The 16065-nt window shown below is 38.5% G+C and overlaps 1 protein-coding gene across 1 annotated transcript in view; it reads left to right on the top strand.

Annotated features, from left to right (window-relative positions):
- The window catches only part of BMPR1B (bone morphogenetic protein receptor type 1B), a 253229-nt gene that overhangs the window by 92228 nt on the left and 144936 nt on the right, over positions 1-16065 (top strand). Inside the window, exon 3 of the mRNA XM_055796198.1 lies at positions 6250-6300. The gene's annotated coding sequence lies outside the window, so the exon portion shown is untranslated. The remainder of the gene's footprint in view (positions 1-6249; positions 6301-16065) is intronic.

Below are 16065 nucleotides of genomic sequence, written 5' to 3'. Positions count from 1 at the left end.
GGGGAATAGGAATGTGTTCTTCTGGGTTTAGCCAGAATATAACGATCCAGGCAGTTTCAAGTAAGTGTGATCCTGCTTGTTTTCAACTTACCAGGTTTATTTGAACCAGTTTATATAGATTACATTGTTTGGGGTTTTTTGTGATGATTTTTGATGCAAAAGAACTCAAATTTTATGGTCATTGCCAGATTTGCTGAGGTTTCATGATGCAGGTAACTTGTGGTCTTCATGGGAGATGGAGATTTATGGAAGCAAAAATCTATGCAATTAGATACTTTAGTGTATTTCTGTTTAACTTTTAGAGATAAAAATTACAGAAGTTATTTGAACAGTTGGTAAAAGTTTGTTAATGATGTGACTGTATTATGATTTCCCAGTCATTAGTTTCAAATAGTTATTTTTTTTGCTTGGCTATTCATTTATTGATCTGATTTTATTCAGCAGGAGCAGCAATGATTATAGACATTCATTTCCAATAAAGATCTTATGTTGCTCTGTGAAAAACAAAAATCTTACCCCCAAAAATCTCTTCTAAAAATTCCTATCTGAATAGAAATTTGAACAGCTGAAAAAAGTCACAGCAGTACGTGTGTATGTATAGGGTGCTTTTGCAAGGAGGCAGAGGAGGTGTTGATTTGATAGGGGCCCTGATATCTTCAGAGGAATCACAGAACAGTTGTATACTTAGGCGCTCTGATGTTCTTTGAAATTAATATTTTTCTCATAATTTAAGAGAGAACTGCATAATACAGGCTCTTAGCCAGCATGCTTATTGTCCTAGTTGGTCTTTACATGGCAGAGAGCAAATGTTTTGCTTAGGGGATAGGGTTCAAACCTTGCGCTTCTGTGTCAGAGTGGCAGCTCATGCAAAACAGCCTGCAAGACGTGACCAAAACGTCTCGTGTTGTAGCATCAAGCCAGTAGCACACACCATTGCCACCCGGGCTGTGAGGTTTTAGCTGGTATTTGGTGTTGTGTTTCAGTGGACAGGTGGAAGTAATGATGACAATAAGAATGTCTTTGATGCCATATTTAGCAAGCACTCTTCCTAAAGTGGGAAGATCAAACAACGGGAAGCAGTTTCCTTGCCTGTAATACGAAGCTTGGCTTTGCAGCCAGCACCCTGTCCAAAAATCTGCCTCTCTCTTGCAGGGAGGAATAAACTGTTGATTTCCCTGCTGCCCATGACTTTCCCTGTTGGTTTTACTTCTTCATGCAAGTTTAATGCAGGAAATACACCTGGAGTCAAGTCAGCTCCTCACCTGTTTAGGTACATCTGTACTGTCACAGTTGGAAGAGCCTGAAAGCCTCCTGCCCCTCTTTGGAAGCTTAGGCCTTCACTGTGCTCATGGCAAGTAAATTGAATTCCTGATTTAGGGAAATCTGGCCATGAACTGGAGGCTATTGCATTTTTGTCCCCATGAGTGATGTGCTCCAAACCCCCGATAATTCCCATTATGAATGTAAACCAGATCACATCAGGTGGCCCAGAACTGCAGAATTTTGTTGAGCACATCTGTCAGAGAGAGCAGAAGTGTAACATACTGTTCACACTGGTCTTTGAGTGGTGGGTTTCATTGTCTCAGCTGACATTGAACAAAGACCATTCTAATCATCCTCCATTTAGTTTGGTGGCTAATAAAATCATCAGCTTCAGAAGGCGTAGTGTCTGCTCATAGTCAAACCTCCTCTAACACATTGAGAAGCACTGAAACATAAGGACATCCCATTGGTCCAACTGGATGACTGTTGTCTACTTAAGAATTGCTCACCTGCAGGAATCAAATACAATAAATCTATTCTGTAGCCTTAAGCCCCTCAGTTGTATGTCCTTTAAAAGAAGGACCCACATTGGAGGTATCTTTTGTTTCCACTGAGTTGTCATCTGTTGTCTTTTGGCACATACTCTCTACACTGTATATCTAAAACATAAGTGAGTTATGAAAAGAGCTGAGAGAGAATACCAATGCTATAAACTGAATGGAAATTTTTGGTTCCACATGTAATATTTTTTTTCTTTTGTGTTTCTTGTGACTAAGATAACAATGGTAGAGGACATAGGAAATGTACCTGAGTGTACATGAGGGTGAGCTAACGTTTGCAGTGACTTGGAGCTGTGGACATAGGCTGGCATATGCTGCTGAAGTTTGCGTCTAGCAGTACTGTCTTTTTCCATGCTTTTTGCATTAACACTGTTTGGCGTATCATGTTTAAGTTGAGGTGCCGGTTTGGAGTTCAGTAATGTGGTGTATATGGATTCAAAACAACAAGGGTCAGGTTTTGCACTTCCTTTTTTTTTTTTTTTTTTTTTTTTATGCTGAAAGTCATCTGCCAGTTAGTCTGAAACCTTCAGGGATCCCCCACTGTTATTTTTCAGCCATGAACATCTTGCTAAAATTTATTCAGTCAGCACTGTATGTTGAGTTGCTGATGTTATTGGGTGGTTCTTCTGTTAGAACTTGCTCGATTTGAACGAACAGAGCGGGGCTACCTCCCAGTGGCACCCAGTATACCAGTGCCTTGTGATTATAAGCATAAGGGTATTGTGCAGTGGCTACCGGTAAAAGGGGTCTTGGCATGTTACCTATTCATGCATTTTCTAATGGCTGGATTTTGAAATCCTTATGTCATCTAGGAGGATGAACACGGATATTTCACAAATGGTCGTATGTATAAACCCACTAAAGTAATTATTAGGCAGTGCATATTTGTGACTACTATAATGCTTGTAATGATGTTGAATATAGTGTTAGTTGTACATATTTGTAATGTTTGAATAATGGAAAGTATATTCCCTGTATTTTAATAGTTCATTAGGTATTAAAATTCTCCAGTATTGTACATACTAGAGGTATATTTGGTCTATTTTCCACAGACAAACAGATAAACATGCTGCATGGGTGCTCCTCTGTTTCCGAAAGGAAAGGGCAAATATCAAGAAATTACTCTTTTATTTATGTAGATAAGTTTCACATCAGTGGGTGGAAGGGAAAAAGGTTAAAAATATGTTTATGCCTGTAAGTTAGATTTTAGTTAGCACAAGCGCTATTGTGTGTGATCTGTTAATTTATGTATGTGGCAAACTCAAAGGTGAGGTGACCCAGATCTGATTGCAATCTTCTGTCAGTGTAAAGCAGATGGACAGCGGCAGCTCCCCATGCAGCCACCACACTCTTGTTGGTGGAAGTCAGCCTGAGATCAGAATCTGAAAAATTTACATATTCTGGATAAGACGGTGAAACTGTATATTTTATGTTGCTAGTTTTGAAGGAACTGTAACAGAAACCACATCTTAGCTGGGTTTCTACTTGTCCTTAGTTTTCTACTTTTTCCTGTGCTGTGAAGTGCAAGCAAAATCTAAGCTTAGACATTAGTGTAAAATAAAAGGCTATCTAGTACTTCAGAAAAGGAACTTACTCTGAACAATCCCTCTACTACTAGGGGGGCATGCAACTGCGTCTCTGCAATAAATGTACCACAGGATGCATCAGGTCCTCTCTGAGAAGGCAAAAAGGGATTTCTGAACTGAGCACGGTCATCGTCACCAGAGACAGCATTTGTTGTCATGGAGAGTTCTCCTCTGTGTTCAGGGTAGGAAATAAGGATAGTCATGTGTTGAATTTTAGGTTCATTTGACTTTTCCAGGTTACTGGTTTATTGGAATGGAGCACTTGCATAACTTGTGCCATATATGTATTTTTCAGATGTTGCTGCGCAAAAATAAGACCTTTGAGGTCTTTGTTAGAAAAAAAAAAAAAATCAACCAAGAAAAATTATGCTATGAATGTTGGGATTGTGAAAATGTTAATGTAGGAAATAACATTCTTAAAGAAACAAGGGTCTTAGCCTTTGCTCAGATGTGATGGGTATCTCCTCAACCTAAACTCCAGAAGTCCTAGATTTTATTTTTTTTTCCAAACAGGAGGCATTTTCTGCATGTGGATGAGCAATTAGACAAAATAGCCAAAATAAATAATGAAATGGTACTTGGAGGCATAAAGCAAAGTTGCAATCCAACATGACTATAAAATTCTGCAAGCTTTGAAATGAAAGAAGTACTGCAGCTGATTTTAGAATTGAGTTAGGCACTGGATTATTCTGCTTCTTCTATGGTTTCAAGCAAATAACTGAAACTCTAGGCTTCTATTTCCCATACATGAATACAATGACTTAGTGTTTCTTACTTTAATTAGCAAAGTGAACACTGTTTCTCAAGAATTTCTTCTCTGTCATTTATTCATATTGTGTGGGGGTTTTGGGTGGTGGTGGTGGTGGTGGGCTAAGCTATGCCGCTTTGTAAGCATCTTTGTGGAAATGTTTTCATGGTGCTATGGAAACAAAGATCTTCTCTTGAGTCCCAAACTGAAATTCTTGCATTGCACATTTGAGCAAGTTTAATCTATAACATAATGAAAAATAATGAAAAATTATCAAAGAATGTTTTAGTTATTTTATAAAGAATACTCAAGAAACAATTTTTTTCTGGTTTTCCTCAGACAGGTTATTTCTACATTTAGACCATGGTGTTCCATTACTGTGGACCTTATTAATGTCATCTTACATGAATTTTTCAGATTTCCATATAAAATATGTGTTTTTATTGCAGATGCTTGGGGTTTGGTTTTGTATTGACAGACTGTATAAAATAGTCCAGATACGTGAATATGTTTTTAAGATGTTACTGAATGAACTGTTTTGTAATCGCCCTGTCTTCCTCCTACATACGTCCTCCAATGTTACCAGAGGTAACAAAAAGTTATGCTGAAGGAATTTGAACTTGTTGAGACCGCCTCCCATTTCTAACTTTGGGTTTGATTTGGCCGTATTGAATTCGGAGCAGAAATTAACTCAGCGAAGAAACATAGTGCAAGAGCCCAGATCTGGATGATTGGCTTTCCTCCCAATTTTCCCACACCAACTTAGACCTCCAAGATAGCGATCCCCCTCTCTGAAAACAAGACTCGGACAAAGTGCAAATTCTTCATTTCCTGAAATCTCATTGTTTAGGCCAACAAACATCCGGGTCAGCGTGCAGGTTGCAGAACTGAAACTGGACACCAGCTCGGTTTCCCTGGATCAATGAAGTGTAATTTGAGGCTTGTGGGTTGCCTATCCAGCTTGGAGAACCAGTGTCGAGAACAAAGGCTCAACATCAGTGCCTTCAGATATCGGAGCAGCAAAATGCTATTACTGCTGTTCTCTTCTGCTGTTGTTTGGCTCAGTGCTGCGCTGTTTAGGTAGGCCAGGTGTAAATTTATTATGATGGTTATAACAGCAAATTCTTCTAGAACAGAGGCAGCTTGTGCTGCCCCTATGTAGGTAACTTGAAGAAGTAAAAAAAAAAAAGGAAAGAAAAAAATATTTGTGCTCTGCTGTTGTTTGCATAGCCTGTCTCTTATAACAAAGCTTCTAGGTCTGACTACAAGTTAGTCTCTATAATACCAAGTCAGCAAAGAGGCCCTAGTGAACAATAAATGCAAAATGCAAGGCTGGCATCAGATGCACATTGAAAAGCAGTGGATGTAACTGGCTGTGATACCTAATGGTGTTTTCAGCAAGACAGGAAAGATTAAACTCATAGTTTCTGCCCTCAGTGGAAGATGTTGCATACAAATGTGCGCTGTCTTGACTTGAATGTCTTTGCAGTGCAACTGCTGCTTTTTGGATGGGGGCAGGCGGGGGGGTTTGGTCAGTAGACACTCAGGCTCATAGTGTTTTGTTTAGCTGCATTTCAGGATGCTAATTAAGAATTAGGCTTCACTGAGTTGTCATTAGTATGTAATCAGATCTGCATTTTAAGTGAGTATGTTTTTTTTGTTTGTTTTTACTGAAGAGCTCATTAGAAGTTGATGGGAGTTGAGTGCATCTGGGCCCAATCATGCACCTCTTCCTGAAGTGCCTAATTCAATTGATTGGGTTGTTTAGTGACAAGAAATACAATGTCAGCAGGACCTTAATTATTTAATCTATTTAACCACAACATGAGCATTATGAGTAACACATTGAGGTAGATCGAAACTCATACATCCCCATGTCTGAGCAGAAACACTGGGAAAGGAAAAAGGTACCTCTTAATAGTGTGTATATGCAGTATTGTACAATTACTGCTTGACATGGGTCTCCATAAAACATGTGCCAAACCATGATAACAAAAGTTCTGTCAGTTTGCTCGAGTGTAATTGAATTATAATGCTTAACGTTAAATGCACAACAGCAACGTAAGTGATGCATCTTTCTGCTCTGTTGCAGATTACACCAGTTTACTAAAACTGCAAGTCTTGAACAGTAAGAGTTCTTCAGGTAAGGACTGAGTTAAGTTATTTTGATTTTATAAAGACCATTATTGTTAATAAGCACCAGCATGAAGTAATCGCAGAGGAAAGTTACTGTTTTGAACTGGGCTTTGAAAGGCTGAAGAAAAGTTGCTTGAGATGTTCACAGTGATACAGGCAATAGTGAACAGGCTACTTGAGAAGGACACATATATGCACGTTTGGATGGTCTTACTGTTTTGAATGCTTGACACCTAGGACGTCTTTCAAGAAGGGATTGGTAAAGAATTGTAAGAATTGTCTTCTGGCAGGAAAATGGGAGCCAGCTGAGTGGCTGGAGGTAAAGGGCAGCACTCTGAGACCAGGTTTTACAGCATGACTCTGGGGCAGGCTGCTTGTCAGTGTCCATCTCATATTTTCAGAGAAGCACTGGCAGACCTAAAGTTCATATTCAGGAAATGTCCCCAGTCCCCTTGGGGTTATTGCTAAATAATAGCATGCCCAGCAAGTTAAGTTGTCATTCTTTGGCTGATGTCTCCCCTGGGGTAAACAAGCAGTAGTTCAGAACAAAAAATCAGCAGCCCTTTGTTTAAACAATTGGTTAAAACTCCTGCCTTGTCTTTAAAAAGAACAAAGGATTTGAGGCTTTTCAGGAGGGTGGTTGAAAGATTAACTAATTACTCTATTCATTATAGAAAAAGCCCCAGTTTGCTGGAGATGGTGCTGTAAAGCCACATAGTCAGAGCTGACAAAGCTAAAATGTAGGAAGTTTTACCTTGTCACATAATGGGGTGGGGGTTGTGCTTGTTTTACTTCTAATGCAGACTGGTACAATGCAGGAAAGCAGTTCACTTGACTCCAAGTAAAGGAAAAAGGAATAATACATTAATTTGATAGATATTTACCAAACATATGAATACACCCTTTAAGTTAGGAACCCTCAATCCACTTTTTCCAGCTAATGAAAACTTAGTGAGCTGCTCAATCTACAGAGCCCTTGCCACCCTTTTTGGTTTTTTCCATTTATATACATGCATTTCATCTTAGAGCATATAAACAGAATACAGGGAGTTGTTGAAATTGGAAAATTAAATATTTTTCCATATACAGATAGCTCTTCCTAACCACATCATATTCTGTTACCTTGCCTGAGTATCATAAAGAGCCTGAAATTGAGAAATTGTGTTGAAATTCCTTTGGGTTTGCATTCTTGGAACTTTTCCTAGAGCAATTTCATGACTTAATTTGCATTTGGTGTTAGAAAATTTATAAGACTCTGGTGCTTTGTTACTTATGCCTAGGTTTTGAAAGGAAAAAGAATGAATGCCTGTTAAGTTTTAAATAAAATTGTAGCCTTTTCTTATAAAAATGGACATGTTATCACTGAAGTGCCAGTAAGTTGCAATGGAGGTATTAAGAAAATAAAAAGCTATCTATTATCTTCCAAAGCTTATAATATAAACAAATGAATTAGCATAATGGTTTTTATGTTAATCTATTTATATACGAACATGGTGTATAAGAATTTTAAAGACCATTAAAATGCTGTTAATTTTCTGTGTTCTGTACCAAATCTTTCTCTTGTCATGCCTGTAGAAAATTATTATTTTTCTTGTTAGATATTCAAGTAGGTTTTAAACTGAATTTAGAAATATTTCCTTTTAAAAGAACCTTTTTTTTTTTTCTGGTTGTTTTTTAATCTTTTTGAGGTTAGTAATCATTTACCATATGTAACTACATGATAGCAAATGCTGGTCCTGCTTCTCCAGTATCCTAGTTCATAGTGTATCTGCTTGAATCTGAGTAGAAATGAGTAAAAAGATGACAGTAGTTTTAAATTTTAATTGCATGGACGTACACATTGCATTTGGTTGTACATCTGCATAGATGTAAATGGTTTTGCTTCACACTGAACGCCTTCTGAAGGTCATTGGATTACTTTATGCTTAAAATGCCTCCCTGGAGGAAGGAGATACCTTGGATGTGTTATATCTATATTATGTTAAGTGCCTAGCTGGTTCAGTCATTTTAGAAAGAAAATGGACTAGTAAATTAAATGCGGAAAGAACCATGAGTAAGTCCATGCTTTTTCTATGTAATCCCTCTACTATTCCTTGTTTGTAGAATTATACTTGCATAATACAAATAATTTTGGGCTGGCATACATTGCAGTATAGAATTCAGCCTATAAAATGCTATGGAAGATTGTCCACTCTTGTAGCAGGAACTTTTTAACACTTCACCATTTATAATTCAAATCAAGATTTGAAGTTTCAGTGACTACTTAAATTTTGAATTCCCTCCCTTATGTGATGGTTGAAGTAGTTCCAGTGGGTTGTACTGGTTGTGTCTGCCACTGCTTTACCAATATAGGGAATTGTTGTACTTCAAAGGCTGCATATAAATATTTTATTTGTATATATGTGCTACCGTTTATTACTGGAAAGATCAATAATAAATTATAGCAAAAATGAGTAATAAGTCTGATGCTTCATGCATTGCGCACGTGAAAAAAACATTTTAGCTTGATTTTGCTTTGAGAAGGACTTTAATTGTTATTTCACAGATATTTATTCTGGGGAAAGAAGAAAAATGGTGGTAATAATAATAATAGTAGTAATACTAATAACAACAACAATAGTAATAATAACAAACATAAAACCTCAGCTGAAAGTATTTTCTGCTGGTATTTCATACAGAACCAACACATCTGAGAGAAGCGTATGGCAATATTCAGAAAACTGTTGCTCCACAGCCTGGGTTCGGAACCACTCCGATTCTTGCTTTCTCTTATTAGGTCCATAGTGAGTTGTCTGAGGGAGCACAACCACCTGAAATCTGTTTCTTTGGGCAGGGGGGATGGGGGACAGACGGACGGGGGACCAGGGAGGAAGAAGACAAAGCTAGCTCTCATGTGGTTTAGCTTCAGAAGCCAGTGTCACAGGCAGGGTCATGAGAAAAGTAGCAGGAGTCCAAGAGAAACGGGAGGGTGAGAGTGAGACTGGGAGAGGCGAGCAGAGTAGTCCCTTCAGTCTTCTGACATCTGAGCTCAGCTGTCTAATAAAACTGCTTTTTGCAAGTCAGTGAGGAATCCTCCGGTCTGCGAGCAGGGCAGAATAAAGCAACAAGTGTCTTACTAGTGTCAGACCCCATGAAACATCTCCATCCCACTAGCTCCTAAGGAAGATACTCTCCAAGCCTCCCTCCAGCTCAGACTCCTGTTCTTCTTCCTCCTGAATCCTTTTGGCAGATTCAATTTACATCATGCTCTGGGGATTTGATTAATTTCATATTGTTCATCCAGCCCTGCAAAACCCTCCACTCAAGGTTGGCAAGTGCTGCTGCATCTTGGTATACGCGAGTTCTGCCCCTGCACATTCAACCTATGGCATGTTTACCATACGGGAAGATGCACCCAAAGTATGTTTGCCTGATGAATAGGTGGTACTAGAATGTGAAATCTACACAGGTAACAGAGTGAATATGTTTACTCAGTATAGAATTTTTAAGCAGTTTTTACCATATGCCTTAGTATTATAATTTTGAATTAGATTTCCTCAAAATGGATATCCAGATTCAAACTGACATCATAACATATGACCTCTAGTAGCAATGAAAATGGAAAACATGAGACAAGAGCATTAATCACTGAATAGTTTATAAGCTTGCCCTGAATGTTCATCTGAAATGTTGATGCTATTTTATTATATCCAATAACAGCTTGAAGTAAAAATTTATGAATACAATGGTATGCCTAAGATAAGGCATTCCAGTTCATTTTACTGCATTCTGGCTCAAATCTTTTGAGCCTTTAGTTAAGTGCACAGAGCTATTTGAATGCCTAACCTCTTGCTTTTAGTGCATGCGTAACCTGTGGCTTTTACTGGGACTTGGAAATGTGAGCAAGGTAGTAGGGATCTGACTTGGCAGCTGGACTTGAGTGAACTCAGAAATTCCTTTGTACGTACCCAGTTGCAGGAGGAAGTGTTAAATGGCTTAGTGTGGGTGTGTCTGTGAAGTTGGGGTCATTGTTTTCTGGGGTTTTTTAGTTTGCTTAGCAATTTGAATTTTGGGTTTGAGTTCTGCTAGAGATTCTTTTTTGTAGCGATAGTTGTAGTAGTGGTGTTGAAAGCAGTTTAATACGGAACATTAATGAAAGCAATTTAACTTACCAGGCTGTATAACTGACCACAGCTATAATCAAACATATCTTTTCAGATGTCTTGATGGAATTATCACTTTAAACCTATTTGTAGTTTGATTAATTTTTTGAATCTCAAGGTATTTTCATTGCTTTTGTTTCTTTGTTGCTGGCATTTTATAATTAACAGGTACAAAGTTTATTTGATAGCTTGAAAACAAAGAAATTTAAGGATGTCATATTAGCTTTCATTTGGTCTCAGATTTATAATTCTTCCTTTGTAATGTATTCCATTTACATGTGACCTCATCAGCGTATCCCAGAATATTAAAACCTGATGTCATATATTTAGTTGACTCCAGTGGAAAACACAAAGGAAGGCGGGATCATTACTTTCCAAACCATCAATGGCTGCTATTGAGTTGAGTGTCTCCTCTTTTGTGATGAGGACTATAGCTCTTGCCCCTACTGCCCTCCCAGTATATGTGTTAAAACTTTGCCTGTGATATTCGTGTCTGGTTTGTTTTGCCCTGTGTATTTTTATTGTGTCTTAAATATATTAAACACGATCAGTCTTTACTTTTCCAACTCCTAAATACACAAAAAGTCAGCTTGAATATTTGAAGAATGTGGGAGTCAAAATATGATCTCACGTTAGCAGAAATGTTTGCATGTTGTGTTCGGTACTTTTGCATGTGCTAGGAAGACATATTTAGGCCACCAACATAAAAACCTTTCTAATGAAAGCCTTTGGGAGGAAGGTGTAGCTTGTCAGAAATGAGGCAATATAAAGATAATTTTTGAGACATCCAGATAACCGCAGAACTTACCTGATTTCTACCGCAAACCCTTCTCTTTTCCATGTACCCCAAGGAAGGGAAGCGTAATGTTTGAGCAAGCTTTGGGCTCTGCAGATTGCAGTGGCATGCAAGCAAGCTGCTGCAAGAGGTGCAAACTTGCTAGGGCCCAGGAGTAGCATCATATAAATGAAGAATGTCTGATTGCTAATTATAGGTCAAATGGAGTACCTGGATAGGACTCCCCTTAGCTGCATGCTTTAATTCCAGAGTTGGAGGGGGGGGGGGGGTGGGGGTGGAAACCCCACCAAAACACCATTTCTAATGAGCTGAATTTTACACCTGGTGTTTAAATGTCTCACTTGTCAATGGAGAGTATTTTGCTGGAAGAGCTTCTTTGTTCCTATGTAGTGTGAGCCAGTGATTTCAAAACAGATTTAAATGCTTTTATAGGTGAAAATGGGCTTAATTGACAGTGAGCTGGTTGTGGCTTTTGTATTTTGCTTTATTGGGTATTTCCAGTAGTAAACTGAATTTATTGAAGTAAACCTATGACATGACCTTAATTGCCTGTTCTCAATAATATTTTTAAGGAACTCCACTCTTTGCCTGTTTTATTTTAATATAAGGTACATGGTGCAGCTTATATACTCATATTGTTTGAAGGCTTTGAATGGCTTGCCTGTCTGATCCATTTTAATAGATTCCAGCCTTTTTCCATGACATCATTATTGTAACAGACTTCCTAGAAAATATGAACAGCTGCTGTGTATTTTTTTCCTGTGTCTTATATTAAAACTGTAGCAGCTTTTCCGTTCTCCACAAATGACAGCAATAGGTTTGTCTGATGTAAAACAAAATGAAAAAAGTCAAAGTAAGGGGCTGCGATACTGTTAACAGGCCAGTAATGTAACAGGTCCCCATGTATGAATCGTTTCATAATGCAATAAGGGATTACTTATGCTGCTGTCATACTGGTCAAAGGTTGGTCCCATTTCCTACCCTCCCTCCCCCTGAACTACACTGTGCATCATTAAAGATTATGAAAACAGTATTGTGCTCCGCTTCCTGGCCCAGATGGCAATTTGCATGAAGAATTTTATTGCAGTTTTTTTCCCCGATACTGTTCTTATGCAGACTGTGCATAGAGGTTTTAAAGTTCTTTTTAGACCTAGTTCAGGTCAAGGAGAGTTGCTTCATTGTTTCTCTGCACATCCTGGTGTTCAGGGGTGGTTTAGAGGCCACATGGAGCCAGGAGTATTGAGTAAAACTAGGAATTCATCAATATTGTTGTTACACCAACTTACCTATCTGGCTCCATCTATAAATAGCTGAAAGGTGTCAAGAACGGTGTGGACCTTTAAAGTGTTATATTGCATTTTGTCTGGAATACCTCGATTGGAGTTGTAGTATCTTTTAGGTGACTTGTACAAACCAGCCGTGATGTCTGCTATGTTTCACGCAACAATACCTGCATTTGATTTATCAAGAATAGCAGGTATAAACAAAGCCTTTGCATGGCTCTAGATAGAAACATGCAGTGCTGTGCAGGATGGCAAGGCTACTGCCACCATCCAGCAAGCCAGGGGTTAACAGCCAACTCCGGACTCACCTGGGTGCTCTAGCTGGATTAAGGAGACAGCAGGGCTTGTTGATGGAACAAATTGTTGATCAAACAGTTGCTGCTTACAAAAATCTGCAAAATCCACTGTAAAGTCCAGCTTCTCGTTAGCTAGGGTAGGTTTTGCTTAATGATTCTGCAATCAGGGCTCAATCTTTTTCTTTTCTGTGTTCCTCTACAATTATTTTTGGACTTGGCATCTGTCTAGAGGATCCAAAAATCAGACTGGGCTATTGGGGAAATGCCCAACCCATGTATTTCAGCATATGGTTCCAGTAATGCACGAACTGTGCTGCTCCCAGGTTTGTCGTGTCCCATGATAGGCTGTGGCTGTAGTGCTCAGCTGTACTCAGGGATGCGTGTCCAGAGGTGTGCCAAGTATGAATTGCAATAGGGAGCTGGTCCCAGCTGCAGTATGAGGGTGTTTGGTGCCCAGGAGTGCCTGGCAGGCTCCAGCCCCACACCGACTCGTGCAGGAAGGGCTGGGGGCTCGGGCTGGGGGAGGGTGTGCTGCAGGCTGGCTGACTCAGCAGAGCCAAGCCTTTCGGTGTAATATGGCCATAAGACAAGTCATCATCAATTAATGCTGTTACGCCAGTCCTGTGATTTTCGGGGTGCTTTCTGCCTTCATTTGAAAATAAGACACCTCTGTATTGCCTCCTGTGTGTGGGAGAAATGCAGCAGCCAAGTACCTCTCTTCTTTGTGAGGCAGGGAGATGGTTCGTCCACCAGGTAGGTGACTGTGAGCTGATTGAAAAATACTAAAAGAAAATCGATACTAACCTTGCAATGAGAAGCTAGATAAGGACAGGGCTACATTGTGCCTGTCTGTGGTGTTCATCAAATGGTGCCCATTTTGTGGCTGCATATAGAGAAATAATTTAATAAAAGAAATAACTAATGCCTTCTGGCTATTACTAGTTACAAGCCCTTCTTCATCTTTTAGAAACTTTACAGACGACTACTTGACCTGTTCTCTGTTCATGTCCTAAAGCAGACTTGAAAGCACATAATATATAAACAATATTAAAGAAAATTATTATTAGCCCAGATGTGGCAGAGCACATGAAAATTATCCTCTGTTTTATAACCATGGAAGGCCTAAACCAACATATGAGTATATAATGTGACTGATGCCTATAGAAAAAAGCTAAGGTCATTCCTTTGAATATTTGATGCGTTGTGGTACCGAGCGACTAAAAGTTGATGTCTGTGGCTTCTGTGTGGTACAACACTCTGTGTAGGAGGAGACCTTCAAACCACATACCCCTTCTGAAGCTCAGCTTGCACCGAGATGCAAGTTAACAAAAATCCAGTTTAATTCCAACATGAAACAATTTCAGAAACTATATTTTTTTTGTCATCTTCTTCTTGTTTACATTCAAATGAGTGTAAAAGGTCTGACGTTCAGTGCAACAAAATCTGTTTCTCATTTTCAGGAACAAAGATCTGTGTCTCATTTTCACTTACTTTTTACAGGTAGTTAGAAAGCAAAGTGAAGAAACAGCATGTTATGCATAAAGTATTTTGAGACTGTAGTTTTTATCATACCACTTATGCTCGGAGGAAAATGTCTTTCTCGTTACTCTGAAATTCCTCCAAAAGGGGAAAGCTGTAGGGACTTACTGTACTGATTTTAGTTTACTATTTTTCTTTTTTGAAGCATGAAGAAATCAATTTATTCCTTCCCTTTCCCTCAACCTCCATATAATTTCAGAAATTATAGCTGTGGCATTGCATTTCTAGTCAGTCTGGCTTATTTCAGGTATACAGTCAGGCTATGGATTGTTTTATTAGTTCATTTCAGTAAATAAACTTCTTTACAAAACTGTTTTTCTACCCAACAGCCCCCCCACCAAAAAAAAAAAAAAAAAAGATTCCAGAGAGCAATTGATATTTGCATAAACGTATATTACTAGGTTTTCAATAGATGTCAGAGACAAATATTTGCCAGCTCAGCTTATAAAAATTTTACCTACAAAATAAATCTTTTTGTAGCTGTTGTTTTTATTTAAAAAATAAAAATATCAAGCATCCTGTAGAGATGAAACACTTTATGGTGGAAAATAATTTTGCAGTCATTGATACGTATGATCTACAATATATACAATATCAAGTAATTTAATGGTAATGACCACATCCATTCTGATCTTCATGGCAAAGCAAAACTGTGGACACATTCTGCTGAAATTAATGTAATTAATCTATAGTTACAACACTAAGTCAAATAAAAATATGTATTATTCATTTGTAATTTGAATACAGAGAGATCTGGAAAATAAAAGTTCTATCATTCTTCAGACATTACTTGAAAAATTTTTCCTCATAGACCTCTGAAATAAAATTCAGAATATTTCTTGATAACAGAATATGTTAAAAAAATGTAATTAACTGAAAAATTACTTAACTGTGGTTTTCCTATTGAGACCCTTCTTACAGTGTTAAACCTGAAATGGTTATTATAATGAGAATATGAACCTCTGAGTGAGAGAAGAGGACAATGAAGTGTTCAGATGCAGTCTGTTTTATAAATAAATAACAGTATATTGTATGTTGAGGGTAAGAATTGATTTTTTCTCATTTGCAGTACAGATGTTTCCAATTAGATTTGTGCTAAAGTTAATGGCAGACTATGGGAAGAAAAGTATGCCTTAATTAGCTGAACATGAGCTTTCAGATATTTAATGCATCTCCTAGCATCGGTGCCTGTCCATGAAGGAGGTCAGTCAGCTATTTCATCTGTTCCACCAGAACTAATAAGAACATTGAAATAGTAAGACACCAAGACCTTCCTGAGGCCCACAGTATTTGAGGGGCTCTACTTATTTTTGCGTGGTTTTCTCTCTGCTATGTAAATGTGTATCCTCATGATAAACCCTCATGATAACTCACGTGTTAGAGTACCACTCGCCAAGATCAGTCCTAGTGAGTGTGGCAGTGTTGGCACAACGTAGGTGAAAGTGTGGATGTGTCTTGAAAATAACTTTATCACATTAGTCCTATTTAACAATCCCCTATGGGGACTGTTTTGCTACTCCTTCAGCAGATGACAATTTGTGCTCTCCTGGCATTTTCAAATACTGTGCTACTTGTCATACTTGGGGAATATTTTGATGGTTGATGTGAATGGTAGTATGACAGCTTGGGGTTATTTTTGGGGTGGAGGTGGGGATTAGGGGCTTTTTTAGCCTTCATCACCATCAGCTTTATGCTGGCCCACGTTGGCAATTAGTA

This window comes from Falco peregrinus, chromosome 2, assembly GCF_023634155.1.
Source record: "Falco peregrinus isolate bFalPer1 chromosome 2, bFalPer1.pri, whole genome shotgun sequence".
Classification (NCBI taxonomy): Eukaryota; Metazoa; Chordata; class Aves; order Falconiformes; family Falconidae; genus Falco; species Falco peregrinus.
This window is presented reverse-complemented; position numbering and strand designations above follow the sequence as displayed.